The following is a 13,006-nucleotide window of genomic DNA, read 5'->3' as shown; positions in this document are numbered from 1 at the left end:
AGCTGCGCTGGGGAGGGATTAAACGGCCTCTGATCGGTAAATAAGGACCTTAGATTCTAATATTTTCTCAAAAACTTGTAAACTTTAATCATCTTGAATTTCTAGAATCATTCATTTGTAAACCTGTTTGATGAAGGAGCCTCTGTGCTCTAAAAACATGCAAATATAATTTTTCTGGTTAGTAGTGTTGAGCATTCCGATACCGCAAGTATCGGGTATCGGACGATATTAGCGGTATCGGAATTCCGATACTTAATTCCGATACTTTTTTCATATCGGATTCCGGAATCGGAATCGGAATCGGAAGTTCCCATCATGCTATGAGCCTGCTTGCTTTGATTAAGCCAATGGGAATCCTCCGAAGTGTGGGCACATCCTGTTAGGCATGTAGGCATGTTAACTATTGGCATGGCTGTGATTGGCTGCCGAAATGATGTCATGATGCACTATAAAAGCCACCGCAGCCGCCATTTCTGGTCACTCTGCTATGAATTCAGTTAGGGACAGGCTGCTGTAGAAGACTGTGAGGGACAGTTAGAAATAGCGATTCCACCAAACATCTAGTGCTTTACCCAGGCTACATAAACCACCACTGTAGCCTTCTTTGCCCTAGCAGCAGTGTTCACAGCTGTCTGCAAGGGCTGTGTGAGTGCAGCTCACGCTGTGGAGTGGGTCCTGCAGCCACGTCAGGCTGTAGGCCACCCAGTGTGATCACTGCTGCCTCATACATCTTTTATTTTTTGAGCTGCATTTTTTACATAATTTCAATCTAGTGTGCTTCCATCCGTATCCATATACGTTGGTTGCAAACACTAGTAGTAGACAGCGGAGCCTTTCTGCAGCCTTTCAGTGCTAGTGTCCACTTTGCTGCACTGTTCACGGCTGTCTGAGAGGTCTCTGACTGTGTGTGAGTGCAGCTCACGCTGAGTAGTGTGTCCTGCAGCTACGTCTGGCTGTAGGATGCTCAGCGTGCGTCAGTGCCTCACACATATTTTTATTTGAGTGCAGCTCATTTTTTCTTCTATTAGTGTGCATCCATCCGTCTCCATCTATGGTGGTTGCAAACACTATATAGGAGTACACAGCGGAGCCTTTCTGCAGCCTGTCAGTGCCAGTGCCCACTTAGCTGCACTGTTGACGGCTGTCTGAGAGGCCTCTGACTGTGTGTGAGTGCAGCTCACGCTGAGTAGAGTGTCCTGCAGCTACGTCTGGTTGTAGGACGCTCAACGTGCGTCACTGCCTCACACATATTTGTCTTTGAGTGCAGCTCATTTTTTCTTCTCCTATTAGTGTGCATCCATCCGTATCCATCAACATTGGTTGGTTGCAAACACTATATAGGAGTAGATAGAGGAGCCTTTTTTTTCTGGCTTGTGCCCTGCCGGCGCAGCCAGATTAGTATTACCCAATTTTTTTGGAGCCTCATCTTTTGCATTGTAGGTTACCTGCCTGCATTGTAATAGCTCCAAAAAGTTGGTGATACTATCAGTTTCAATTCTTTGTTCACATACTTTGAGTTTGTTTCCAACAAAGAAACCACAAAAAAAGTTCACCAAACACTACATTTGGAACTTGTGTAGGCCACATCAGCTCCTATTAAAGTCTAGTCCACACACACACACTTCATAAAATTAGTGTTTCTTGTACCTGTAACCAGCTGTTCAGGAATAAGCACACTAAGGCCCCCCTTTGTACTTTTTTGCCTATCTTAAGCAGTCTTGCAAGATGAAGAAGGCAGGGAGTAAGGCGCGTGGGCGTGGGCGTGGGCGTGGAGTTTCAGCAGGGAGAGGACGTGGGGATTCTGCAGGGAGAGGACGTGGGGATTCTACAGGTAGAGGACGTGGGGATTCTGGGCCTGCTGCGGGCACCAGTGGATCAGCATCCCCCAGTTTTAGCAGGCAACAGTCCTTTATGCGCAGCTTTGTAGGACCTCAACGTACCCCACTGCTGCGGGAGGAACAAATTGAAGCCGTTGTCGGATGGATGGCAGCTAACGCATCGACTTCAATTACTTCCGCATCCTCTCAGGGTCAGAGCACCGAAGAGCAACCATCTGTCTCTTCACCACCTGCCAAAGTGCCCAGGCAGTCAGAGAGACATGGACAGGAGCCATCACAGTCTCTACTTCTGTTCTCGGAATCTGTTGGCTTGGAAAGAGGGGGCCAGCCAAGCAGCATTCCTGAATGTGAAGAAGAGGGAGTATGCAGTGATGCGCAACTTCTTTGTCCCTCTGAATCTGAAGAGGCGAGTGGGCCAGTGCCTATGGTCAGCACACCTCAGTACGCATCAGATGATGACGAGACTCAGTTGCCACTTTCTGGTGCGTACGGTGCTGGCGAGACAACCCCGGAGAAGCAGCTGTTTGAAGAGGGGAGGGAAGATGATGAGGTCCTTGACCCATCATGGCGTGAGCAACAGGAAGGTGGTGGGAGCAGCTCGGAGGAAGAGATTCCCCTACCGGCCAAAACAGGAGGCAGAGGGAGGGGGAAGACTTGGTTGCCTGTACCCTCCACTTCGGCACCCGTTAGGAGCATTCCTCCTTCCAAAGGCAAACCGGGCGCTCACAAGAGTTGCAGTGCATGGACCTTTTTTGACACAGTTGCAGATGACATTTGCTTTGTCAAATGCAAGCTGTGTCATCAGAGAGTCAAAAGAGGGAGAAATGTCAGCAACCTCAATACCACAAATATGTGGAAACATGTGCGCACCAAGCACGAGTTGGAGTTGCAGAGACACCCTGAAGACGTAGGCCAACGTACAGCACCACCTACCACCTCTTCAGTTCGTGTTGGGCCCTCTTCCTCCAGCTCACACACTGCTGGTTCGGCTTCCTCACAGGATTGCCAAGGAAGAACCTCTGCCACTGTTGTCCGGAGACCCTGTCAGATTACACCCATAGCAGCACGTTCCCATCCATCACAGCCATCGGTAGCACAGGCATGGGATAAAAGGCGCCCTTACTCGGCAAACCATCCCTGAGCACAGTCTCTGAATGCTGGCATTGCCAAACTTCTGGCAGTTGAAATGCTGTCATTCAGGCTGGTGGACACTGACACCTTCCGGGACTTAATGGCATTGGCAGTCCCCCAATACAACGTGCCCAGCCGCTTTTATTTCAGCAGGCGAGCCGTCCCTGCCCTGCAGAAACATGTTGAGGGCAAAATAAAACATGCGCTACTAAACGCCGTTAGTAGCAAGGTCCACCTGACCACCGATGCGTGGACCAGTAACCATGGACAGGGACGATACCTTTCCCTCACTGCCCACTGGGTCAATGTTGTGGAGCTGGGTATGGATCTGGAGAGTGGCGCTGTACGTGTTCTTCCAACGCCACGGATTGCAGGACTCCAGTCTGTACACATAGACTCCTCCTCCTACTCAAGTTCCTCAGAAACAGCAGAGCAGGAGCCTGTTACGACCGATATGAGCACAGCCGTGGCCAAACGTCAACAGGCTGTACTCAAATTAATTTCTTTGGGGAATCGAAGCCACACAGCGCAGGAGCTCTGGAATGCTATCAAGCTGGAGAGCGATGTGTGGTTTGGGCCAGCGAATCTCCAGCCGGGCTTGGTAGTGTGTGACAATGGCCGAAATCTGGTGGCAGCTCTTGGCCTAGGCAACCTCACACACATCCCATGTCTGGCACATGTTCTTAACTTGGTCGTGCAGAGCTTTCTGAGGGACTATCCGGATCTTGCTGCACTGTTGCACAAGGTCCGCATAGAGTGCGCTCACTTGCGACGTTCCAGCACGGCAAGATCGCGCCTCGCTGCTCTGCAGCGACGATTTGGCCTTCCGGAACATCGCATCATATGTGACCTACCCACCCGGTGGAATTCAACGTTACATATGTTGGAGCGGTTGTGTGAGCAGCAGGCAGCAGTCATGGAGTACCAGCTGCATCAGGCGCAAACAAGTCGCACTGTGCGCCGTTCACACTTCAGCACCATTGAGTGGGCCTCTATGAAGGACATCTGCCTCGTTTTGCGTGCCTTCGATGAATCCACGCGGATGGCGAGTGCAGATGATGCACTAGTCAGCATGACTGTCCCCCTTATCTGCCTGCTTCAACAAACACTGCAAGCACTAAGGGATGAGGTTTCAGAAGAGGTGGAGGATGAGGAGTCCCAAATGCCATCTGCTTCTGGACAGTCTGCGCTACGTGTTTCCTCCCAAAGGCCTAGGCAGGGGACACTTTGTGAGGAGGATGAGGAGGAGTCGATGGAGGAGGAAGACATCTCTCCAGAGGAGGGAGGTACACAAACCTCTACTCAGTATGTACAGCGAGGGTGGGGTGATGCAGAGCAGGCCGAGGTCACGCCTCAAACAGGGGACAGCGGTTCTTTGGCAGTTGGGAGTCTGCAGCACATGGTTGATTTCATGCTGCAGTGCCTGAGAAACGACCGCCGCATCGCCCACATTCTCGTCTCGGCTGATTATTGGGTGTACACCCTCCTAGATCCTCGCTACCGGGACAGCGTACAAAGGCTCATACCAACGTTGAACCGGGAGCGTAAAATGCGGGAGTACGAAGAGTCACTGGTGCAGTTCATAATGTTTTCCATTCCACCCGACAGCATTGTTGCTAGTGCTTTACAAAGCAGCTCTGTGCGTCGAGGCAGTGGAGGAAACTCTGCACAAAGAGGGAGCAGAGGCAGCGCCGCAGCACAAGGCAAGACCACTATGGCCCAAATGTGGCAAAGTTTTGTGTGTCCACCACAATTGTCTACACCATCAGCGACGCCTCGAGTCAGCAGGAGGCAACGCTTCCGTCAGATGGTGTCAGACTACATGTCTTGCCCTGTCGCTGTACTCCCAGATGGCTCTTCCCCCTTCAAGTTTTGGGTCTCTAAGCTGGATACATGGCCAGAGCTTAGCCAGTATGCATTGGAGGTGCTGGCTTGCCCTGCTGCCAGTGTATTATCGGAACGTGTCTTTAGTGCCGCAGGTGGTGTACTAACAGACCGTCGCACGCGACTATCTTCCGATAATGTTGACCGGCTGACTTTTCTGAAAATGAACAAGGCCTGGATCTCCAAAGACTTTGCCATTCCTCTTACAGACTAAATTTGTGGTTGGCAACTGTATCCAGGTCTGCTGGTGTGTTCATTTTTCTACCACCTGAACTATAATCCCTTTGCTTCAACACAGCCAGTTGTCGCTCAGATGTGTCGTCTGCACAGAGAAACACACTAGCTCCTGTGTTAGTGGGGTTCAGTAATGCCAGCTGATCCCCTGCTGTGTGGATGGCAAAGTCACCAGCTCCATCAACATTCAAACCACTACTGATTTTTAACCGTGCCCAACTTAGGTCTCTGGCTCCACTGTCTCTACTATTTCCCCTGACCTCCAACCCCGCCATCTACATCTCTGAAGTGGCGTCAGCACAATCTACACTTGTTCCTGTGTTCCTGTGGTTCAGTCCCATCAGTTTATCCCCTGATGTGTGTCCGGCAAGGTCTCCTGCTCTGTCCACATTCCCATAACCAGTAGTGGGAATGAGGACAGAGCTGGCGAACTTGCCGGACAAACATCAGGGGATCAACTGACGGGACTGAGCACCAGTAACACAGGAACAAGTGTAGATTGTGCTGACGCCACTTCAGAGATGTAGCTGGCGGGGTTGGAGGCCAGGGTAAATAGTAGAGACAGTGGAGCCAGAGGCCTAAGTGGAGCATGGTTAGAATCAGTAGTAGTCCACAACCTCCATAAAAACCGCTGCCCATTGGCCTCTGCATGCGGCATGCGTAATCCTGGGCTCCAACAGCGTCAGTTGGTGTTCAGAAGTGTCGTCTCCACAGAGCCAAACACATTCGTTCGAGTGTTAGTGGGTTTCAGCACTGCCAGCTGTTCCCCTGCTGTGGAGATGGCAAGTCTCCTGCTGCCTTCACCTGCCAAAATCCAGTAGGCCCCAGCCTGCTCCTCGCCTAATCCTGGGCTCCAACAGCGTCAGTTGGTGTTCAGAAGTGTCGTCTCCACAGAGCCAAACACATTCGTTAGAGTGTTAGTGGGGTTCAGCACTGCCAGCTGTTCCCCTGCTGTGGAGATGGCAAGTCTCCTGCTGCCTTCACCTGCCAAAATCCAGTAGGCCCCAGCCTGCTCCTCGCCTAATCCTGGGCTCCAACAGCGTCAGTTGGTGTTCAGAAGTGTCGTCTCCACAGAACCAAACACATTCGTTAGAGTGTTAGTGGGGTTCAGCACTGCCAGCTGTTCCCCTGCTGTGGAGATGGCAAGTCTCCTGCTGCCTTCACCTGCCAAAATCCAGTAGGCCCCAGCCTGCTCCTCGCCTAATCCTGGGCTCCAACAGCGTCAGTTGGTGTTCAGAAGTGTCGTCTCCACAGAGCCAAACACATTCGTTAGAGTGTTAGTGGGGTTCAGCACTGCCAGCTGTTCCCCTGCTGTGGAGATGGCAAGTCTCCTGCTGCCTTCACCTGCCAAAATCCAGTAGGCCCCAGCCTGCTCCTCGCCTAATCCTGGGCTCCAACAGCGTCAGTTGGTGTTCAGAAGTGTCGTCTCCACAGAGCCAAACACATTCGTTAGAGTGTTAGTGGGTTTCAGCACTGCCAGCTGTTCCCCTGCTGTGGAGATGGCAAGTCTACTGCTGCCTTCACCTGCCAAAATCCAGTAGGCCCCAGCCTGCTCCTCGCCTAATCCTGGGCTCCAACAGCGTCAGTTGGTGTTCAGAAGTGTCGTCTCCACAGAGCCAAACACATTCATTAGAGTGTTAGTGGGGTTCAGCACTGCCAGCTGTTCCCCTGCTGTGGAGATGGCAAGTCTCCTGCTGCCTTCACCTGCCAAAATCCAGTAGGCCCCAGCCTGCTCCTCGCCTAATCCTGGGCTCCAACAGCGTCAGTTGGTGTTCAGAAGTGTCGTCTCCACAGAGCCAAACACATTCGTTAGAGTGTTAGTGGGTTTCAGCACTGCAAGCTGTTCCCCTGCTGTGGAGATGGCAAGTCTCCTGCTGCCTTCACCTGCCAAAATCCAGTAGGCCCCAGCCTGCTCCTCGCCTAATCCTGGGCTCCAACAGCGTCAGTTGGTGTTCAGAAGTGTCGTCTCCACAGAGCCAAACACATTCGTTAGAGTGTTAGTGGGGTTCAGCACTGCCAGCTGTTCCCCTGCTGTGGAGATGGCAAGTCTCCTGCTGCCTTCACCTGCCAAAATCCAGTAGGCCCCAGCCTGCTCCTCGCCTAATCCTGGGCTCCAACAGCGTCAGTTGGTGTTCAGAAGTGTCGTCTCCACAGAGCCAAACACATTCGTTAGAGTGTTAGTGGGGTTCAGCACTGCCAGCTGTTCCCCTGCTGTGGAGATGGCAAGTCTCCTGCTGCCTTCACCTGCCAAAATCCAGTAGGCCCCAGCCTGCTCCTCGCCTAATCCTGGGCTCCAACAGTGTCAGTTGGTGTTCAGAAGTGTCGTCTCCACAGAGCCAAACACATTCGTTCAAGTGTTAGTGGGGTTCATCATTGCCAGCTGATCCCCTGCTGTGGAGATGGCAGTCTCTCCTGCTGTCTCCGCATTCCAAAGACAGTAGGCCTCTGCCTACACCCTCCTATTTCCTGTGCTTCAACTCAGCCAGTTGTAGTTCGGAAGTGCCGTCCACACGGAAAGAGACACTTGCCCCCGTGTCTCAGTGGGGTTCAGTAATGTCAGCTGATCCCCTGCTGTGTGGATGGCAGTCTCTCCTGCTGTCACCTCATTCAAAATACAGTAGGCCTCTGCCTACACCCTCCTATTTCCTGGGCTTCAACACAGCCAGTTGTAGTTCGGAAGTGCCGTCCACACGGAAAGAGACACTTGCTCCCGTGTCTCAGTGGGGTTCAGTAACGTCAGCTGATCCCCTGCTATGTGGATGGCAGTCTCTCCTGCTGTCACCTCATTCAAAATACAGTAGGCCTCTGCCTACACCCTCCTATTTCCTGGGCTTCAACACAGCCAGTTGTAGTTCGGAAGTGCCGTCCACACGGAAAGAGACACTTGCTCCCGTGTCTCAGTGGGGTTCAGTAACGTCAGCTGATCCCCTGCTTTGTGGATGGCAGTCTCTCCTGCTGTCACCTCATTCAAAATACAGTAGGCCTCTGCCTACACCCTCCTATTTCCTGGGCTTCAACACAGCCAGTTGTAGTTCGGAAGTGCCGTCCACACGGAAAGAGACACTTGCTCCCGTGTCTCAGTGGGGTTCAGTAATGTCAGCTGATCCCCTGCTGTGTGGATGGCAGTCTCTCCTGCTGTCACCTCATTCAAAAAACAGTAGGCCTCTGCCTACACCCTCCTATTTCCTGGGCTTCAACACAGCCAGTTGTAGTTCGGAAGTGCCGTCCACACGGAAAGAGACACTTGCTCCCGTGTCTCAGTGGGGTTCAGTAATGTCAGCTGATCCCCTGCTGTGTGGATGGCAGTCTCTCCTGCTGTCACCTCATTCAAAATACAGTAGGCCTCTGCCTACACCCTCCTATTTCCTGGGCTTCAACACAGCCAGTTGTAGTTCGGAAGTGCCGTCCACACGGAAAGAGACACTTGCTCCCGTGTCTCAGTGGGGTTCAGTAATGTCAGCTGATCCCCTGCTGTGTGGATGGCAGTCTCTCCTGCTGTCACCTCATTCAAAATACAGTAGGCCTCTGCCTACACCCTCCTATTTCCTGGGCTTCAACACAGCCAGTTGTAGTTCGGAAGTGCCGTCCACACGGAAAGAGACACTTGCTCCCGTGTCTCAGTGGGGTTCAGTAATGTCAGCTGATCCCCTGCTGTGTGGATGGCAGTCTCTCCTGCTGTCACCTCATTCAAAATACAGTAGGCCTCTGCCTACACCCTCCTATTTCCTGGGCTTCAACACAGCCAGTTGTAGTTCGGAAGTGCCGTCCACACGGAAAGAGACACTTGCTCCCGTGTCTCAGTGGGGTTCAGTAATGTCAGCTGATCCCCTGCTGTGTGGATGGCAGTCTCTCCTGCTGTCACCTCATTCAAAATACATTAGGCCTCTGCCTACACCCTCCTATTTCCTGGGCTTCAACACAGCCAGTTGTAGTTCGGAAGTGCCGTCCACACGGAAAGAGATACTTGCTCCCGTGTCTCAGTGGGGTTCAGTAACGTCAGCTGATCCCCTGCTTTGTGGATGGCAGTCTCTCCTGCTGTCACCTCATTCAAAATACAGTAGGCCTCTGCCTACACCCTCCTATTTCCTGGGCTTCAACACAGCCAGTTGTAGTTCAGAAGTGCCGTCCACACGGAAAGAGACACTTGCTCCCGTGTCTCAGTGGGGTTCAGTAACGTCAGCTGATCCCCTGCTTTGTGGATGGCAGTCTCTCCTGCTGTCACCTCATTCAAAAAACAGTAGGCCTCTGCCTACACCCTCCTATTTCCTGGGCTTCAACACAGCCAGTTGTAGTTCGGAAGTGCCGTCCACACGGAAAGAGACACTTGCTCCCGTGTCTCAGTGGGGTTCAGTAACGTCAGCTGATCCCCTGCTGTGTGGATGGCAGTCTCTCCTGCTGTCACCTCATTCAAAATACAGTAGGCCTCTGCCTACACCCTCCTATTTCCTGGGCTTCAACACAGCCAGTTGTAGTTCGGAAGTGCCGTCCACACAGAAAGAGATACTTGCTCCCGTGTCTCAGTGGGGTTCAGTAACGTCAGCTGATCCCCTGCTTTGTGGATGGCAGTCTCTCCTGCTGTCACCTCATTCAAAATACAGTAGGCCTCTGCCTACACCCTCCTATTTCCTGGGCTTCAACACAGCCAGTTGTAGTTCGGAAGTGCCGTCCACACGGAAAGAGACACTTGCTCCCGTGTCTCAGTGGGGTTCAGTAATGTCAGCTGATCCCCTGCTGTGTGGATGGCAGTCTCTCCTGCTGTCACCTCATTCAAAATACATTAGGCCTCTGCCTACACCCTCCTATTTCCTGGGCTTCAACACAGCCAGTTGTAGTTCGGAAGTGCCGTCCACACGGAAAGAGACACTTGCTCCCGTGTCTCAGTGGGGTTCAGTAACGTCAGCTGATCCCCTGCTGTGTAGATGGCAAAGTCTCCTGCTGCCTACACAGTCGTACCACTACTGATTTTTAACCGTGCTCCAATTAGGCCTGTGGCTCCACTGTCTCTCGTATTTCCCCTGTCCTCCAACCCTGCCAGTTACAGCTCCGAAGTGGCGTCTGCACAATCCACACTTGTTCCTGTGTTACAGGTGTTCAGTCCGGTCAGTTAATCCCCTGAAGTGTGTCCGGCAATGTCGCCTGCTCTGTCCACATTCCCATTATGGGAATGTGGACAGAGCAGGCGACATTGCCGGACACACATCAGGGGATTAACTGACCGGACTGAACACCTGTAACACAGGAACAAGTGTGGATTGTGCAGACGCCACTTCGGAGCTGTAACTGGCGGGGTTGGAGGACAGGGGAAATACGAAAATCAGTGAAGCCACAGGCCTAAGTGGAGCTTGGTTCAAATTAGTAGTCTACAACCGATCTTAAAATTTCTTCAATGCAGCCTCAGCCTGCTCCGTGCTTGTCCCTGGGCTTCAACACAGCCAGTTGTTGCTCGGAAGTGCCGTCTTCACAGAGTAAAACACTAGCTCCTGTGTTTGTGGGGTTCAGTAACGTCAGGTGTTCCCCTGCTGTTTTGATGGCAATCTGTCCTGCTGCCTCCCAATTGACAGCACATCAGGCCTCAGCCTGCTAAGTGCTTGTCCTGGGCTCCAACATCGCCAGTTGCTGCTCATAACTGACTTTGGCACGGGTACTCCCTCCTGCCCAGCTTGGTTCCAGCCCTGCCTGCTGTTTCCGGGAAGTGTCAATGTCAGTTTGCCACCCCAAGTTGCCATGTCGTGTTGCGGTTGGGTTAGCCGAGGCTAGGGTGCCAGCAGTTTAGGTGCTTCCTATGTGGACTGCGGGTTCTGGTAAGAAAGGCTTGTTCCATAGTGCCAGTAGGACAAGCACCCCCTGTAGGACTGTGTGATTCGGTAACTGCGGCCAGCTTGCGGCATGCCAACTTTGCTTTTCAGGGGTAACTTCTGATACCCCTCCGGGTTCCAGCACCGTCAGCTGGTTCTCGTCAGAGCCTTTGGCCTAGGTGCCTCCATCTCGGTATCCGAGTTCCGGCAACGTCTGCTGGTCCTTGGTAGTGCTTTGTAGCACAGGTACCTCCTGCTTAGTAACCGGGTTCCAGCACCGTCAGCTGGTCCTCGGTTGTGCCATTGGCTCTTATTCCTTCTGCTGCCCCTCCGGGTGCCAGCACTGTCAGCTGGTCCTCGCTATTTCCATTTGCTCTTGCCGCTTATGCTACCCCTCCGGGTTCCAGCACCGTCAGCTGGTTCTCGTCAGAGCCTTTGGCCTAGGTGCCTCCATCTCGGTATCCGAGTTCCGGCAACGTCTGCTGGTCCTTGGTAGTGCTTTGTAGCACAGGTACCTCCTGCTTAGTAACCGGGTTCCAGCACCGTCAGCTGGTCCTCGGTTGTGCCATTGGCTCTTATTCCTTCTGCTGCCCCTCCGGGTGCCAGCACTGTCAGCTGGTCCTCGCTATTTCCATTTGCTCTTGCAGCTTATGCTACCCCTCCGGGTTCCAGCACCGTCAGCTGGTTCTCGTCAGAGCCTTTGGCCTAGGTGCCTCCATCTCGGTATCCGAGTTCCGGCAACGTCTGCTGGTCCTTGGTAGTGCTTTGTAGCACAGGTACCTCCTGCTTAGTAACCGGGTTCCAGCACCGTCAGCTGGTCCTCGGTTGTGCCATTGGCTCTTATTCCTTCTGCTGCCCCTCCGGGTGCCAGCACTGTCAGCTGGTCCTCGCTGTTTCCATTTGCTCTTGCAGCTTATGCTACCCCTCCGGGTTCCAGCACCGTCAGCTGGTTCTCGTCAGAGCCTTTGGCCTTGGTGCCTCCATCTCGGTATCTGAGTTCCGGCAACGTCTGCTGGTCCTTGGTAGTGCTTTGTAGCACAGGTACCTCCTGCTTAGTAATCGGGTTCCAGCACCGTCAGCTGGTCCTCGGTAGTGCCATTGGCTCTTGTTCCTTCTGCTGCCCCTCCGGGTGCCAGTACCGTCAGCTGGTTCAAGAGGACAAAGAACAGGAAGACAACCACCAAGATGCAGAACAACAAGAGAGAGAAGACAAAGAAGCATAAAAAAAACAAAGCAGAAGAACATTAAGCATAAGACTAATACTCTGAGCAAATGATATTATCTTATTTATAAGCAGAAGAAGACTAAGCAGTGTATGGGGGTGAGTCCGTTCCTCCTCGTGGTGCCCCTGGAAAAGGCCTGCTGCTGCAGGCCAAACTGAACGCGGACAAATCCTGTTGTAAATCTTTTGTGACAGGCAGAACGGAAGGTGTAAACTTCTAACTTTTCTAGATAACAACTACAGGAATGCCTGACACAAACAAGAATATGATGAAGAAGAATAGGAAGAAGATGAAGAAGTTGAATATGTAGAATAATAATTGTTGAATAAGAAGAATATGAAGAATGTAAGAAAAGGAAGAAGAAGAAGAAGAATGTAAAAAAAGGAAGTAGAAGAATTTAAAAAAGGAAGAAGAAGAAGAATGTAAAAAAAGGAATAAGAAGAAGAATGTAAAAAAAGGAAGAAGAAGAAGAATGTAAAAAAAGGAAGTAGAAGAATGTAAAAAAAGGAAGAAGAAGAAGAAGAATGTAAAAAAAGGAATAAGAAGAAGAAGAAGAAGGTAAAAAAAGGAAGAAGAATAAGAAAGAAGAAGAAAGAAGAAAGAAGAAGAAGACATACATGTCTGGCAAAATATAAATGAGGCTAACATAGTCAATATCTTTGTAACTCCTAACATCTTTAAAAAAAAAGGTTAATTCCTGCTATTCCATTGGATTGGGCTAAACATCTATGGCTTTAATGTCTCCTCCACCTCCCACAATACATTCTACATTATTCTTAGTTGTTTTTCTTCATGTAGAATTAACCTACAAGGAAAGAAAGGGTTTTTTTTAATTCCAATATTTTGGCCCCATTGACTTGCATTGGTTCCCGGTATCGGAATCGGCGATACCGATACTTTT

At 51.5% G+C, this 13,006-nt stretch overlaps 1 protein-coding gene across 5 annotated transcripts in view; it reads right to left on the bottom strand.

Moving 5' to 3' along the window:
* The window catches only part of MYO16 (myosin XVI), a 783,767-nt gene that overhangs the window by 322,760 nt on the left and 448,001 nt on the right, over nucleotides 1–13,006 (bottom strand). The gene's annotated exons all lie outside the window — the stretch shown is intronic.

Source organism: Dendrobates tinctorius, unplaced genomic scaffold (assembly GCF_039654945.1).
Source record: "Dendrobates tinctorius isolate UK_male_01 unplaced genomic scaffold, ASM3965494v1 ptg000240l, whole genome shotgun sequence".
Taxonomy (NCBI): Eukaryota; Metazoa; Chordata; class Amphibia; order Anura; family Dendrobatidae; genus Dendrobates; species Dendrobates tinctorius.
Note: the sequence above shows the minus strand (reverse complement) of the source record. Positions and strands in the feature narration are given on the sequence as shown.